Raw genomic sequence first — 18,673 nt, 5'->3', positions numbered from 1 at the left:
GGACAATATGTGGGAGAGCTTAGCCACTTTGCCTGGGGTCACACAGAGGTGTCTGAGCATAACTGTTTCTAAAACTCTTGGATATTCCAATCCTCCACAATGAATTTGAGGTAATTGTTACCTGCTATGCAGGGCATAGGTAAAGAAGGCACTGTTCCTTTTATTTCCTTATAAGTGAACCTTCCTGACCATTAGGCTGACTTTGAGTTGGGGGAAGGGCAGTGGTATGAAAAGGAAAATGACCTTGATGAGGAGCCTGGCCCTTAACTTGCTAGGGCCCCTGATCTACATTCTGAGGCTGCAGAATAAAGGTTCCAGGAAATAATAGCTCTTCATGTAATGATACTCATTACAAAATGATCAGTCTTTTTTCAAACAGTAATTCACACAAAGCCAAATAAACTTGGCATAAAGATACTTATCCACAAAAAGAGTACAATTTTGTAAAATCTATAAATGTACAACTATCAATTTTATAAACAGCACCTAAAACCATAAGATTAGGAGAACTTGTTAGCCTAAGAAAGAGTTCAAAGAAAGGGCAAGGCTGAATGTTTGAGTTTTTCTAATCATATTTGAAAATCAAAATTATTTCTCTAGAGTTTTCTTGAATAAAAATGTCTAATCTCTAGTTTTAAATAGTGCCACATCTTTAATTCTATTCTTCTTTTACAGAAAATGATTCCAAATCATGAATTCTTCCCTTCTCTTAATTACAAATCAATGTTTACTTTTATGTATAAAATCCAAAGAAAACAAAATGAGTTATTTAGAGATCTACAATTTTAAAATCTCTGTATTAACTAACTGTAAGGTTTTTTCATTCACTGTAGGCCAAAGAGACATGATGTTTTATTACAAATTTTCTAAGAAAAAACTTGAACAAGCTTAATATAAAATATAAAGATTTGAGTTAGAAATAAGGAAGAGTTTCTGTAATAGGTTGTATGAATTTCTTCTTTAGAAGATCCTTACATATTACAAATTTGCCTAGAATCAGGCAAGAACTACATAACTTCTTAGGGGTTCTTTTAATGTTATATTTTCCCTCAAATATTCATTTAATTTTGATGATTACTTAGGATATATATTCAAGTGGAGTAAATGGAATAAAAATCAAAATAAAGAGTAAAAGTATCTCATGATTTTCATGTCATTTGTATTCATAAATTGTTAGGTAAGAATACAAATGCTGTTGTTTTGAAGTAAAAACAGTAATATATTAAGCAAGGTTGCATTCGTGAAACTGCTGTGCCTTATAAGTAAAACAAAGATTCTCATAAGGCCACATTCACTTGTTTTATTTCAGTACTTTATTCCTTCATGTATTTGTCAAAGCAGCACCATCCCTTGCCTTTCGTATTTCTCTTTGACACAAGTGAGCTTGAGCTGCAGCGTGCATACCGTATTTCCCCCAAATTAGTTTCATACAGAAGTTGGATGGTTGTTGAATAACCAACACATGTGGCTGTTACTTTGCATTTTCTTTCTTTATTACATTTTCAGAATCAAAAGCAGATAAGCTCTTACACCAGCTATTGTTATCCATATCAAGGAGACACAAACACAAGATATGTGAACAAAATGAAATTTGAAATGTCAATAGGAGACACACTGTTGTAGGAAAGTACCAGATAATTAAATTTAAGAAAGAACCTAAATTTTGGACTTCTCAGAATATTGTGTGATATGGCAGATACAGATAAGAATTTGTACTTAAAAACACATGCAGATATCAACTCGCATTGTCTTTTCTATAATAGAACAAATAGAACAAAGTAAATGTCTGGAAAGACAGTGTAAACCAGATAGTCGTGGTTTAAATGTCAATAGATTGCTTGGGTTATAGTTTTTAAAGTCAGAAAAAATTACAATAATAGGAGAGTTATGGCAAAATATTTAATATATTACTTATTTACCTAGATCACCATCAGAGATTATGAACTTGTAGAGGATAGAGGCCTGCCTTTTATTTGCTCCAGGCACAACACGTGGTATATTGGAGAGTCTCAGAAACAAATGAACAATTAATACCTATTAAGCCCTCTCACAGACGCTGCTGGTGAACAGCAGGATTCACAGGCACCTAAGACATTCGAGTGCACTAGCTCATGTTCAAATACCACCCACAATCCCTCAACTGTGGTACAAAAACCCAGAAACTTATTTTCTGAAATTCAGTTTCTTCTACTTTCCTGTGAATGTTCTAAGCTCTTCTTCTATTATTTCTGCTTGTTATATTTATGATTCAACAGGTCTGTCTATCCCCTTATCAGGCTGATATAATCTGTTTCTTCCAGTAGCCATATAGAGTTTTATACAGAGAGGATGAAGATATCTTGAGTGCACAGTGGGTGTATTTTTGGGGACATCATCTGGTCCTGATTTTAAATACAATCTATAAGAGAAGGTCTCCTGTAGCAGACATGGAAGGTTACCTTCCCAACATGTCCTAGCTTTTTCTTTGATGATGGAACTTCAGTCACAAGTAATAACTCATACTTGTCCTCTCAATTTTAGATAATACACTTCCCTTTTGCAAAGGATGGTATAGGGATGGGCATTTGCTGTAGCTCTGGAGGAAGACATTAGGGAAATCCATTGGTAGTTTTCTGGAAGATATTTTCTGTCTTCTCCCCAGTCAGAAGAGAGAGCTAACTTTAAAAAGAACCCCTTTCTCCTGCATGTTCTCCTTGCAGTGACTCTGCCTTCCTCTGTTGTCATGGGAGGATATGATGCTTGAGATGCTGCACAAAGTCTGGAAACACGGGGGATACGCCCGGAGACTCCCAGAGAGGCTGACCCGGGGTTTTGATATTAATTATCTACTGAATAAACCTTGGTACTCTCTAGAGTTGGATTTAATAAATAGATATAATAAAGTAACATAACAAATATTAATAATATTTAAGTAAATTTTATTAAGGTGTTCTTTAATTTGCTATTGAGAGTATCTTACTTCATACAAATTCTAATTTGATATCTTCATTCCAGTCTTTTTCCCTGAGGTCCAGCCTCCTATATTTTAACTGCCTTACTGGCTTCTCTTAGAAGTCCAAAGATGACCTCAAACCTAACATATAAAAACAAAATTTGTTTTCTCCTCCCCTACCCGTTTCTGTTGGAGTCTTCCCCATCAGAATAAATGGCTTCACCAAAGTGTTCAAGGAAAAACTCTAGGGTAATTATTTTGATGATTCCTTCTCTCTTATTTTCCATATTCAATTCATCAACAAGTCATATAGGTTCTACTTTTAAAACATATCTCAAGTCTATTAACTTCTCAGTAGTGTACAGCCATAAGTCTAATCAAAATTACCAACTCTGGTAGCTGCCTCACCTGGAGTACTGCAATAACTTCCTATTGTTCTATCTGCCTGTACTCTTGACATCTAAATATTGTCTTCTATACAGAAACTGTAATAAATTTTTTACAATAGTCAATCATTTTACAGCATTTTCCTATTGAAAACCCTCCAATGGCTGTTCATTACATTTGGCCGAAAATCAAAACTCCATGTCATTTCTCACAAGGCTCTGCATGATTTGATTTCCACCTAAATCTCTGACTTCACATCTCCAAGCATATTTCCTCCCTCACTCTACACCAGCCTCTGTTGTTGTGTCTTGTTCTTTATGTCTGCAATGCTCTTCCAGGAAACATTATCAAGACGCTTTTCTTCATTGCCTTTGGGATTTTACACAAAGTCATTTTCTCAATGAGGCCATTTCTGAACAATCTATGTAAATTTCACCCCATGCACATGTTAAGTTCTTGTTTTCTTCTTGGCATATATCATTAGCATACTTTACATTATATATATATAATATTTATTATATATAATATAAATCTTACTATATATCTTACATTATATTGGAGAAATAGATAATAAACAAGATATATATCTATGTATCTTGATTTATTGATATAAAGATAACATAGTATATAACATAGATATGTTTATCTTCTTTACTGTTTATTTGTTTAATATCTCATTTATTGTCTGTTTCTCCAATATAATGTAAAAACCATGATGGCAGGGATTTGGCCTGTTTTGCTCACTATTGTATCCCCCAGCACCAGGTATAATGCCTAACGCATTGTACATTTTGAAAAAAATGTTTGTTCAGTGAGTGAATTAATAAGTGACTGACTAAATGAGAGAGATGACAAGTTTGATTTCTTGACCACATAGAATCAACCTCACAAAAGTAAATATTGGTTGAATAAATAAATGGTTTGTAATGGAAAGCAGAACATCACTCCACAGTCCCATTACCTTTTCACCTGGCATGATGGTTTATGGGCTGGCTTTTGTTGAGGAGTTTTGCCTCTATATTCATGAGAGATACTGGTCTATAGTATTCTTTTCTTGTATTGCCTTTGTGTGGTTTTGATATTCATGTAATTCTGTCCTCACAGAATGAGTTAGGATGTATTACCTCTGCTTCTATCTTCCGGAAGGGATTGTAGAGAACTAGTAATATCTCTTCTTTAAATGTTGAGTAAAATTCACCAGTGAACCCATCTGAGCTTAGTATAGGCTGGCTTTTTAGGGTTTATTTTATATATCCCTAATGTAAAGTAAATAGCAAATGGTAACTATGTATGTAGAGTACCGTAGGCTCAAGTAAGGTTTTATATTCCAGTAAAGAGAGGTAGCAGGGGAAGGTCATGTGTAGCCTCATGGGTTCTTGAAAGGACCTTATATCCTGTCTGGGATAAGAATGTAACTATAAAATATAACAAGAGCTGAGTAAAAAAACAGTCTCTTTGATTCAGCCTGAAACTTTATTTGTCTTTTTTTCCCCCACATCTTGAAAATGTCTAACTAATGTTCTGGGCATAGCCTATGAGGTCTTTTAGCCAACATGTGACCTCATGAGCCCATCAGCCTCAGAGTACTTCTCCTTTGTGAGAGATGTATCTTTTTGTCTAGAAAACACACACCATTTTGAATTAAAGTGTACTTTATGAATGCATATTTCTTTTGGAGAGGACACAGACTCATTAAAAGAAATGTTCCTCATGCTTAGAAAGGGTGCCTCCTCATTTGTACTGATCATAATGATATAATGCCTTCACAGTGGTGTTTGTCAAAGACTGCTTCCTGGTGCATAAACTGGCTCTAAAAGTTGCAAACAAATAGCGGAATGTTTTGAACGATGGAAGCATCTGAAATTTAAGGTGACCATAGTGAAGGACAGTATTCATTCAGATATAAGCCCTTTATTGGATATGAGCCCTTTATTAAAAGAAAGTTTTATTATTTCATAGTCATGCTTCATAAAACTTTAGTATTTCTCAGTTCTGCATCGTGACTATCTTTAATAAGAGATATCAGAAACACTGAGGCAATTTTCCACCTGTTTTCTGAGACTGACAATACTGATGACATTTTTGGAAAGAAGAAAGGTATGTATCTAATCCTTCATGTATATGGAGAACAGCTCATCACAGTCCAGAATTCTATTATAGAGGGACATACAAATAGATACATATTCTGTTTCACAAACTAAATTTCAACATACATATCAAATAAATAGATGATTTATATTCCAGAACAAAAATATGTAGTTTCAGGACATGAATGAAAAGCCTTTCTTAATGTGGAAAAACACTTTTCCCCTGTCAGGAGAAATGTGAATTTCATTAAATATAAACAAGAATGGCTAGCATTAGAAACCAAATAATCTTTGTTTTGGAGATATAATTGTTAATTAATAAATATATTTATTTTTAACTTCTGAAGTGTAAATAAAAGGCAAGGATAATTTTCAGTTAGTAAAATATGTTAGCTAAAACACTGCAAAAATTGTAACCATGAAAGAAATTGTTGTCACTGTTTCATCAAAAAAAACTACTGACTAATAAAAGAATTTGGGGGAAAACACAATAGATGTTTTTAAACTGTCATGTGTTCTAAGGCATCAGAGATCTACAAACTAATGGTTTATCAGAGATATACAAAAAGAAAATGGAACAACTGTTACATAGCAATAAAATTATGATGAACACAGAGATTATTTTTATAAGGTCAGCTTTAGGCACATAAATCATCTTCACTATTCACCAGCGACATTTCTTTCGTAGCAAAACACAAATTTAGATTTTCAGTTTGAATGTACTTCCTAGTTAGAAGAAACTGGTGGGGAAATACTGGCCTGTGTGTTCATAACATAATGGAATCTGATAAAACCTGATAAGTTTTGAATACTAGGTTACATAAAAAGCAGGCAAAACTGCATATAACTTTTATAGTGGTATATAATTTCTCTTTCCTTCTGTTTTTATTTTTCCCTCCTTCAAAGTGCTTTTCTAAAGAAAAGGACAAAGTTGTTGGTAAATAAAAATAGATTAATGAACATTTTCCTAACTACAGTTTATTGGATGAATACTGTTTGAAATTGCTTCTTTTGTTGATTTAAATAGATTAAATAAAGGGAACATTTGGTACCCAAAATCAACTTGAAGCATACTGATCATAAACCAATTTATAAAGTTCTATTCAAGACACTAAACTATGAAACAGAATTTCCTTACATTTATACTCAGAATTTAACCAGCAGTATATAAGAAGTCCCCAAATTTTTAGAATTAACAGTCCTAAAAGAACATAAAGAATTTATTATCATGTCTTCTACTTGGAATGTGCCCATTAACATGAAGGGGGTTCATGAGCAATGGTGATCAGGGTGACAATTCTGTCCCCAGAGAGGCACTTTCCTGGATGTCATCAGATAGTGGTCATTTCTCCTTCTATGTAACATAAAAACAACCACTAACCCCAAATGATTAGTCTGATTATTCTATGTATTCAACTGCCAACTTGAAGGGGAGTCATTTTAGAAAGAATATGCTCTTCTTTCTTAGATTCTCCCTTGCTTACAGCTAAATAACAAAATCGTATAATAACTTATCACCTAGAAAATTGTGATAGTGTTCATATTTCAGAAATTTAGGTTTATTATACTAAGTACAGTTTTAATACTTATCTATAAATATATGAGAATTGGGAGGTAATACAGTGGAGTAGTTCTTCATTGTTAAACAGAACTGTATTATGATTGTTCACAAAAGATAAATAGCTGTCTTTTAAAAAAAATCAAGAAGAAATGTCAACATTCTCTTCTCAGAATATTGCATTATGTCATTCGTTGTTCTTTCCTACAATTTCAGTAAGTTTCTTTTTGGTTCTCGGTATACATTGTGTCTTGTAATGGTATATATTTACTTTAATTCCACACTTGATGCATCTTTCTTTTTTCTCATTTTAGCATCTTGAACTTATTTTCTTACAAGATTATGTCACAAACTATAAATAACTGCGGTTTTGTTGCTCTTTCCACCTTCCTGTTAATTCTCTTTCTATTGTGGGACCTAAATTTGAGCCCAAGTCTCTAACGAAGTGACCATACCCAGAATTATTTTTGTTATGTTTCTATTTAAATACCTTAGAATAATGTTTATTTTTAACATTAGCATATTGTCAACTTGTCAGCTATTGTGAACCAAAAACTCCATTTAATTTTCTGTATATTTGATAGCAAATTATAATTCATCTTTATGTGTGTTTCTTCCATGAATATAAATATTTAATATATTTTCCATTCAATTAAATTCTATTCTTCATTGTTTTCTAATTTGTAATTATCTAAACTAACTTCTAATTTTTATTTGTAAATAGACACATTAGGTTTTTGTTGTTGAGTTGTAGGATTTCTTTATATATTCTGGATATTAAATCCTCATCATAACAACTAAAAAATAACAATTTACAAGATCAATGACCAAAAAGCAAGAGAAAAAATCTCATAATGCTATATAAAATGCATTTTTTATTCACTTTTCTGTAGGTATATTATACTTTAGCCAATAGGTTAATAAATAAAATACATTGTGGTATTTGTGCCATAAAAAATAAACAAAATAGTGTGATGTTCCCTTCCCTGCACATGTAACCTAAAACTTAAAGTATAAAAATAATAAAATAAAAAAATTAAAAAAAAAACAAAGTAGGCATATTGCAATGGTAAATATACCACTGTGTTGCTAGGGTGCTCTGAATTTTTAATTTCTTGATAAATTGTCCAGGGAATTAAAAACCATCACAGGTATGTAAGGGCTGTAATTGTTTTGAGAAGTTTTAAAATCTAAGATGGAATAAAAGGATTTATACAAATTTCTTAATAATTATCTTGGTAATTTGTCTTGGTGGTTGGTCTGTCTCTAGACGCTACTAAGATTTGCCCTAGATAAAGGCATACTCGATACAATATATATTCTCTGTATCTTGGTGAAACTGTGGTTGTAAATATTTAGTTCTGAAAACTATTATTCTTGGATTCACTGAATGAAAAGGACAGTATTATTAATTGATTATTGCTAAGGACCAAACTTTTTATTGGCACATCTTTATGTATCAAATTTTTGAAATTTTAATGATGTCAGAGAGGTGCCCTTTTAACAGCTAGTTAAGTTCCCTAAGATATAGAAACTTTACACTGCCTTGATTCTTTACTTTTGCAGTTATCTAAACTCTTACATCGCTATTCTTCTTAGCAATAACTTCAAACGTGAAATTTTTATGTTCCCTTAAGATTATTCTTTTAGTTCTTCTTGAGCCATCATCAGATGTAACCTATTGCATTTTCAAGATGTGTATTCAGACATTTATATGTGTACACATGTAAATGACTATCCTGTTCTAATATGCTGGAATAGTGTGAAAAATTTATAAACAATTTAGGGCTAAACCTTTATACCATCTTTGTGCCAAGTACATATAGTAAATGTAGAATGGTTAAGCTAGAGATCTTAGAGGAGGTTGTTAGGATAATTGGAATAAGTTCTTGCCAGATAGTTTATGATCATTGACAATTTAATACAGAAAATGCATTCCAATGTGTAGAAATGGGACACTTAATCACTGGAAAATGTAATTAAGAGAAATCTCATGATAAGAAAAGATGCCTTTGAGGCCTGGGCTGTGAGGTATTTGATTTGGGCTGTGAGTTATTTGATTCCATAATGGCCACATTGGAGCCACTCTGGTATTACTTACGTCTGGCTATATGGATTAAATTTCTCAGGCAATTCATCTTATCTAATATGTAAATTTATGAATTTATTTGTTCCTTTCACTTAAGATGATGGAAAATCTTAAAAGAGTTAAAATAGTGGATTATATTAATTTGAGGGCAATGTTGAAAACAGTAAGAATCAAGTAGGCTAAAATGAAGAGTAGGATTACTGACTGAAAAGAAAAACTTGGAAGAAGAAAATTTAGACAAAAATACAATTAAAGTTAGTGAATAAACAAAATTTTGGTGGGTCTTATTATTTATATATTTGTTCCTTGTTAATAGTCTACCTCTCTACTAGAAGGTAGTCCCCATGAGGACAGGGGCCTGGACAAGAGGGTTTGAAGAATAACTGACATTGTAGATGCTTAATAAAATCATTGAAGAAACAAAGGTATGAACTCAGGCTGCATGATGGATAAGATTTGTTGGATCAGGGAGGTGTAGGAGACAAAAATTGATTGATTGGAAACTTAAGTGTAGGAAATATTATCAAGCAAGTTTATATGTGAGTATAACTATGATATAGCATCAGTTATAAATTTTGAGGTATCACTTCTACGCTTTGGGGTAACAAAACCGTTTAGAAAATTCACACAAGGCTGCGAGACCATACCATCATCCTCTTCTTAAGCCCAGGTTTTTATAGTAGCTTTCAGAAGCTGCCAAATAGAGATTCAGGTAACTCAACACAGGCATTGACCATTTCTGCCATAAGACACTTCTTTCAATGTTGCCAAAACTCATCCTTTGCTCTTGTTTCTTGAAAATGGAACGTAAAGGAGGGGTGCTTGATATTGAAAAATTCCTCTAAACAACTTTCTTCAATAAAAGATGAACCATTATTTTTTCCCAATCTTACCCACCTGTCTCTCCAGTAGAATTTCTAGAGTTAAAAGGGATTTTAGAAACTTACATGATGAACTTCTGTACTTCAATCTAACTAGTAATGGAGATTTATACTTTTATTTCACTGAAAATTACAGTTGATGAAGAATTATGGGCCATTTTTCCAGGATGCCTTTCTAACTTCTTGCTTCTTATACCATAGATTAGCCTAGTCATGAGATATATCAGCTCAAAAAGAGCTATATATTGCAGGTCTTCAATTTGAATGTAGAATTTTTATCATGAGCAAATAGTTCTATTTTTTCCATCTCTAAAAATTGTTTTTAAGGTTAAATGGAAGTGATGGGGGCTCTACTTAGGGCTGCTAAGACCTCCTTAAAATCAGAAGAATAGAGGAACAAGACAGATACCTCCTTTTTTTGCACTTTCTTCTCTGGGTTATCCACACTCCTAGCCCTCCGTCCCTAGGCATGGATTCCACCTGTTCCCTTCAACTATCCAAATTTAAGAAACAGAAAATAAATGAGAAATGGTAAAATACAAGATACTAAAATTCAAATACAACAAAATATTCTTTGTGTCCTAATGTCTGGGCTAAAAGTAACAAAATTTGCATAGTGCTGACTACATAGTAGGTATTCAATAAATATTTCATAAATTAAATGAACAACTGTGCACACAAAGGCAGCAAATTGGTAAATTTGGTTCACTTGATGCTGAATTTTCAGAAAGAAACAAAGGGTAGAATTCCTTAGAAAGTGGAACTCAATAAAACCTTGAGTAAGGAGTTAATCCACGCAGAGAAAAAGCCATTGGTAGAAGGCCAAAGATTCATTAGCTCTCCCTTCACTCCATTAGTTGGCACTCACTGAGTTAGAATGCATGCTTGCTCACTATCTCTCCTTACCATTTCCTCTACACAGCTGCTTTCTAAATGGATATGTAACAGCATAGTTACCTATTCATTTTAAAAGAATTAAGGCTGGTCGTGGTGGCTCTCGCCTGTAATCTCAGAACTTTGGGAGGCCAAGGTTGTGGATCACCTGAGGTCAGGAGTTTTTGACCAGCCTGGCCAACATGGAGAAACCCCATCTCTATTAAAAGTACAAAATTAGCTGGGCGTGGTGGCTCACGCCTGTAATCCCAGCTACTCAGGAGGCTGAGGCAGGAGAATCATTTGAACCTGGGAGTTGAAGGTTGCAGTGAGCCAGGATCATGCCATTGCACTCCAGCCTGCGCAACATGAGCAAAACTCCATCTCAAAAAAAACAAAGAAACAAAAAAACAAACAAAAACAAAAACAAAAAACCATTGAATACACCTGTTCTTCTGGATTATAAACATACCATTTATGAGCGAATTTTCTTTTTAATAGCTAGTTCAATGCTGTTGGCCACTCATGCTTGAGATCCTTTTGCCTTTCATTTTCTAAATCTACCCAGCGTCTCTCGCTCCATCTCCCTCTGCACCCCTGCTCAGGGGAACACCGTTCATGCTATAACCCCACTTTCTCTGTGTTTTAGAAAAATATCCTACCCTCTCTTTTAATTTCTCATTTATTTGTAAGCAAATTTACTTTCCTTTAGCATTGATATTCAAAGTAAATATATAACGTAATATTTTTGGTCTAATTGGCTTAATTTTGAGGATCATATAGTATTGTTTTCAATGATTCTTCCCTTCAATTTCTAGTTTTATAACTTATGTAATTTTACTATAATGTTGTGGATTTCATAAAATTGAATCTGGGCATGAAACAGCATTTATAGTATTCTTTATATTTGAAAATAAGTTTTGAGTCCCAAATATCTAACTTCTAAATGAAACTTTTGAAACACAACCCAATTAAAGTAGTGTCTGTCCATAATCTAAATACAATCTTCAAAACTAGCTGAAAACAAAAGATTTTTCATACATAAAATGATTCTTATGAACGTAGAAACAATTTAAATTATTCCAGTCTTTTCAGGACATATTTAGTTTACAAAGTAAGTTAACCTACAAACCTAAGATTTTGACCATTTTCCCTTTTTAGACCTTGTCTCCATGGAGTCAGCTATGTAGGAAGCAAAAATTAATTTTATGGGTCAAACATTCTCTGTAGTCTTTCTACTAGAACTAATGTAGATTTTTGCTGCCTTTCAGTGCCTGAGGTAATCACGACACTGTCTTTTCATGGTTCAGAAGACAGTTCTTTGTGCCCTAACTCGCATTGGAATGTATACTTACTTTAGAGTTTGGTATATTAAATTGGCAAACATGTCTTACTTGTCACACTGAGAAAATATTCTTATTAAGATTAGATAATATGGAAATATTCATTTATGAAAAAATGGAAAAATCTCAGCCCAAAGAATTCAATTTAGTTGTATTAATAAAGCATCTTCTGAAAGTAAGACACTCATGTAATTCATTTAAATGGAAACCATAACAAAAAGATAGGTTGAAATTCTTTAAAAAGTGGTGTTTATTAGATATATAAAATATTAAAGATAGACTTGTTATTTACAAAGCTTTGTAAAACTAAAGATTCAAATATGAAAATACTAATGAGTTATACAAATTATAAATTTAATATCTTTTACCATTATAAATATCATTCATTATTTGGCAACTTGGAAAAAGCTTTTAGATAACAGACATCCGTATCCTTAATTAACACTAAATATTAAAATTTTAATTTAAGATATTTAAAACTCATATTAAAAGTGAAATAAACAACCTAGAATGCTTTGTGCAGCCAAGTAATGAAAACATGTAGAAAAAAATTAAAATTAAAATTTAACTTGATTTTGGTGTTTTTATTTTTCATATCAGTTATACATCTAGTTTTACAATGCTTTTCTGTCAGTTGTTTCCTTGCTCTCATTTTGTAGAGCAGTGGTTATTACACTTTGGAGTACATTATAATCACCTAATATGTATATTTTAAATGCTGGTCCTAGGGCCTAATCCCAAAGATTCTGACTTAAGTCTGGCATGGACCTCAGAACATATATTTTTGTAGGTTGGCTTTAGACCACATTTTGAGATGTTTCTCATAATAGTTGTAGGACAGAAGATGAAAATGTTCCTAAAAGACATTAATGTAGAAGAGAATAAAATGGAAATATTTTAAGTTCTGTATGGTAAGAATCATACTGCAAGGACATTAGGCACCTGCCTTTCATTGTAAAATGATTAAAATATCCAATATAAATTAGTACTGTGGCAATTATTTCCTAGAAAACTGAAGTACTATCAATACTGGGTATATGCATTTCCAGAATCACTTTGTTTAAAAAGAAATCCATGTAAAGAAATAATGATAATTTGAAAAAAGTGTTTCAACAATAAAAACTGTGATCCTGCAATGTGGTATCTTACTCCAAGAGATAGGAGAAAGTTGTAGTACTGAAATAATTTATTCCTAAAAGGTGAAAAACATTATGATCCAGTATAGCATAAGCCTATAGGTACATCTACTTAATAAGTAGGTTAATTTTATAGGAATATATAGTTGGTATATTTCTATGTATTTTTGTATTGGTGACCCACTGTAGCAAACTTCCTCAGGGAAAAGAGAGTCTAAGATAGAAGTAGTAAAACAGAGTCTTAAAGACGGAGCTTCACACTGTAACACTATTTCTCCTGTATACAGTGGAAGTAAAGTGAAAGGCTATTCTTTAGAAATCCAAACTTCTGTAGCATGGGACTCCAAATAAAGATCATGAGATAATCTAATCACCTCACATTTACTTCATAGAATTGTGTGTATGCCTAATAAAAGTGTGTTAGAAATGACTTAGACCAAAGGAGTAATTTGATTGGTTAATGAAGAGTCTAAGAATGATAATTGAATTTGATGGAATTCGTTAGTTAAGACATTCAAACAGATACTTTACAACCGCAATTATGTACTCTAACATATGTAATAGTCACAGTGTGATATATGTACTTCACTGTTGAATTAGCCATATATGAAAGAATGAGACACAGCATGGTACAAAGAAACATCAGTCTGAGACAAATTCTGCTCTCCCCTCTAGCCCCTCACCCAATATTAGTGCTAAAATATCTGTGCAGCAGGCCACAAAAGCACAGAGGCAGATGCCATGGCATATTCTTTTAGAATGCAAGACTGCTCAAGATCATCTACAGATAATGAACCATGACAACTTTGGATTTGATAGAGTACAAAATGACATTGGGAGAAAGCAAACATGTTATACAAGGAGCCAGTGCCCCACCAACGAAACCAGCATTTCAAAAACATTAATAATAGTAATAATTTCAGAAGATGTGACAAACACTAATTTCCTCTTAATATCACAAAGATTTTTAAAGAGGTACAGTTCTTCAATCTTCAGCACAAATACTACCCTTCCCCCCGCCAGCCCCGCCGCCACATATAAAAAGATGTGGATGGATAAAGGAGGTTGATCATCAACAAAATGTGTCAAAAATGTGTTTTTTCCAAATACCTTAATCAGACCGTTCCAGTGCAATTTCCAGGAATGAGGCAGTAGACAAATGAGCAGTCTTCCAATCTGAGTCCAGGCGTTTGTTCAAGCTCTTCCTAGTTCTTGCTAGCTCTTGCTAGTTTTCCTGTTTTCCCTTGAGAGAGAGAGAATAATAGAAAGAATCTGTGAAAATGCTAGCCTGCAACTCTGCACATTGACTGGGTATAGACTTCTGTTTATTGACTGGGTATAGACTTCTGCTTATGCAGCCCATTCATTATTCACATCCTGCTCTAGCTTCCTCAATTCCTGGTTGTGCTGGGTGCTCCAGGCTAAGAACCAATAGGTATGAATCATGCTGACATTTAAAAAAAATCTAGAAGAATAAACATTTTGAAAGAGCAACTTTTTCATATCATTCTGACATCTTCTGTTCAATGGCATCGGTCTATAGAGGAGAAATAGCCTGTGCTGCCACAGAAGACACCCAGTGGAATTACCAACAGCAAGGAATTATCTAAGCAATTCACACTTTGCTTTGCTAACAAGACTCTATGTTAGGATACTGGAGTGCTATCCTTTTCTGGCAATGTTCTCCTACCTTTTCAGAATTATTGAAAAGCTAACTGAGTCTATTTTGATTTGTGAATCTCTTTGTGAGCAACAGCAGCTGCAGCAGTGCTAATAAAAAGGAAAGACATTGCTATTTACCTAGGAAGAACTTTGAAATACTGCACATACTAAAGCATCTGGGTGGTAGGGAAGCTCTATCAAATACTTTAATATTCCCTTCCTTCCTCACTTTCTTTTCCCTTTCGGGTTCCCTTCCTCTCGCCTTTCTTTTACATTTTTTTCTCTTCTTTTTTCCCCATTCTTTCTTTTAAAAATTTTTTCTGTTCTCTTTAATGCACTCCCTATTGCATTCATCTACTTTTTTGATATAAAACTGCAAAAAATTTTGCCCCATATTTCTACTATCTCATATTTGATGGTTGAAAGTAATAATTTCTGAATGTGGAATCTCTAAAAAACTGAGTTATAAAGTAGCATAATTCTTTTACAAATATAAAAACACAGGTAGACAGAATTCACGTTATCAGCTGAATCCTGTAGACCAATTAAGAATTGAGGCTTTGCATAGTAGAACATACATTAAAATCATATTGTATACCACTAGTTTATAAAATTTGTCATTTGTTAATTGAAAGAAATAAATTATAAAAAAGAATTTAGGTTTTGTCGATTCCAGTGACTCCAATACAAATCACATCATTCTACTGTCTTTACAGTTTAGTTTTCAACTCTCCAGAGGAAGCTGACATGGCAACACTGTTATTTGAAGATTTGAGTTTTCCTACTACAAGATAAATGAATACATAATCCCCTACAGCTTTCATTATATTCTGAATAGAATTTTATATTTCCTCTGCAGTTATTAAACCGTTCTCTTTGCCAACCAGTGGATTGGAATCATTCTGGCATAAATCCATATAGAAAAACATGGGAATTTACAGGGTTTGGGAAAACTTAAGTCCTTAGTTTAAAGGAACAGATTCTTCACAAGAGAGTTTTATTCCCTGAGTGGCTTCTGAGCAACATTTTGCCTGGCTGATACAGACAAGAAATAGTTGACTCCAGCTCAGGCTGCTTTTAATACTTCTTTACTATCTGTGATTTATTTAATGAATGTTAATTGTCTATTTTAAACTTTTTTTTTCTTTTTGGCCAGGTCTTGGGGATAAAAAAGAGAAAAGATAGGTTCATGCCTCTAAAAAAGTTGGGGCGACATATATGGAAATAAAATAAAATATTTTTATAAATTGGTAAGTGTCATGGTGTAAATTTGGGATATGCTAGTCAGTGAGGAAAGATTCTTCCAATCCTCAAAAATAATTCTAATTTCTTACTCTAAAAAACACAGAAAACATCACCAACACTGTTTGTTTGCTGTGTATGTGCGTGTCCTTTAGAATACTGAGCATGAGATGATTAAACAATAATGCCCTGAGGTATTGCTATCCGGGATTATTTAATGGTTTTACCCATTTGTGATTTTTCATAATTGAATTTTTTTCAACAGTGATTCCAAGCATAAAGTGGCTTCACCTCAACTCCCTGAAAGTGTTTTAAACCTTTCTCCCATGGCTACAAGTCCCAGAAAGTATCTTATTCTTCAGAGGGAATGGGCACCAGAATCAGATTCTACATGTTAGAGAAAATACATGAGTTAGTAATACATACCCATTCTAGAAGCCAAATAGCAAAGATTAAAAACCATCTGTCATTGGGACTACGAGCTTACAAGCAAGCACAGCAGACTTCCAGCAGAGTCTGGGGCAAGAGCCTCACAGATTTAAAAACACAGATTAAATAACACAGATTCAACTAGAATCATTTGCTCAGTCCCGTGGTTTAAAGGATATTACCAGCTCCCACCAGAACCCACTTTGCCAAGTGTTGCATAAAACTACACGTTGTAAACCGAAGACATTTTTTATGAAATTTATTCTTTAATTCTCTCAGGAACAATTTTCTAAATGCCTAGTCTATGCCAGGCAGGGTGCAAAGCAGTGAAAGTACACTGGCCAAGGAGAGAAACAACTGCTTCCACCCCTCCTCTGACCTCGTCCTGCAGAACTTGCAATCTGAGGAGAGGGTATTTGATAAATATACAGAGTATAACATAAGTGTTTACATAATTTAAATAGTAGTAAGTTCCCAAAGGATAGGTAAAGACCCTTGAAGAGTGAAAACAGGGGAACCTCATGGAGAATTGGCTTCCATGCAGAAATCACACTTCGGTATTAAAAAGTGACCAAGAGTTAGTCGGGTTTGGGGCTGGGGTGGGGTCAGGGAGGTGGGGTGGGCTCAACGTGGGAACAATATGTGTGTGAAGACCCAAGGCAGGAAGGAGCATTATACGTTTGACAGACTTAAAAAAATAAAAAGTTACTACGGCTTGAATATAGTGAGTTTAGGGAAACACGGAGGATGGTGAAGCTGGAGGCAGGCATGGGTCAGTTTGTGCTGAAGGGTGTATGCGAGGAGGATCACGAGAAGCCTCTGGAGGATCTAATTTCTTTAGTTGCTCTTTGAAGAATGGATTGAGGTGGAGGCAGGAATGAAGAGGGGTAGGAGTTGAGATTTATCATGATTAAAAAAAATTATTGTACCTATTCTCAGGAATAACTATTATATTGGTTTAAAAAATAATTTTCAGGGCCGGGGGCGGTGGCTCACGCCTGTAATCCGAGCACTTTGGGAGGCTGAGGCGGGCGGATCATGAGGTCAGATCGAGACCATCCTGGTTAACACGGTGAAAACCTGTCTCTACTAAAAATGCAAAAAATTAGCCGGGCATGGTGGCGGGTGCCTGTAATCCCAGCTACTTGGGAGGCTGAGGCAGGAGAACGGCATGAACCCGGGAGGCAGAGCTTGCAGTGAGCTGAGATCGTGCCACTGCACTCCAGCCTGCGCGACAGAGCAAGACTCCGTCGCAAAAGAAATAGATAAATAAATAAAAATAAAATAATAATAATAATTTTCGGAAGACCTGATGTTTAGTAGATTGATCTGTTTTCTTAATTTATAAGTAATGCTATATTTTTCTTCATAGCACTTATCATTATCTAATATAGCTATGCACCAAATAATAAAATTTCAGTTAATGATGAATTGCATTTAAGATGATGGTCTCATAAGCTTATAATACCATATTTTTACTGTACTATGTTTCAATACACAAATACTTACCATTGTGTTACAGTTGTCTACAGTGTTCATTGAAGTAACATGTTGTACTGGTTTGGAGCTTAGGAGCAGTAGGCTATACCATCTAGCCTATGTATATAGTTAGCCTACATCATCTAGGTTTGTGTAAGTACACTCTACAATGTTCATCCAATGACAAAATGCCTAATGATGCATTTCTCATAACATATCCCTGTCACTAAGACATGACTGCATATACTTTTTTTTTTTTTTTTTGCTGTTCGTCTCTTCCTCTTGCTACTATAGTTGCTTTGAAAATCTACAAGAGTTAATTTTTTTTTCAGTTTGGTTTTTGCTACATGTCTAGGACCTAGAACATCACTTGGCATAGAACAGTAGTAGCTCAGTAAATACATCTTGAATGAGTAAACAAATGCATTATTTTGAAAATTGTCTCCAAGATGTTAGGAATTATTTAGTGCTAATATTCTTGTAAAGTTACTTTTATGCAAGGTCAACCTGTGTAGTAAGTTGGAGCACATTAGATTAATAAAATGTGTTCCTGGTTCTTTGTCATTAAAAACATT

General features: G+C 33.9%; 1 protein-coding gene across 5 annotated transcripts in view; it reads right to left on the bottom strand.

The window, feature by feature from the left end:
- The window catches only part of SYT1 (synaptotagmin 1), a 589,756-nt gene that overhangs the window by 460,063 nt on the left and 111,020 nt on the right, over positions 1-18,673 (bottom strand). For all 5 annotated transcript variants that reach the window (XM_054443952.2, XM_054443953.2, XM_054443950.2 and 2 more), the window contains one exon: positions 14,397-14,529. The gene's annotated coding sequence lies outside the window, so the exon portion shown is untranslated. The remainder of the gene's footprint in view (positions 1-14,396; positions 14,530-18,673) is intronic.

This window comes from Pongo pygmaeus, chromosome 10 (genome assembly GCF_028885625.2).
Source record: "Pongo pygmaeus isolate AG05252 chromosome 10, NHGRI_mPonPyg2-v2.0_pri, whole genome shotgun sequence".
NCBI classification, from domain to species: domain Eukaryota; kingdom Metazoa; phylum Chordata; class Mammalia; order Primates; family Hominidae; genus Pongo; species Pongo pygmaeus.
Note: the sequence above shows the minus strand (reverse complement) of the source record. Positions and strands in the feature narration are given on the sequence as shown.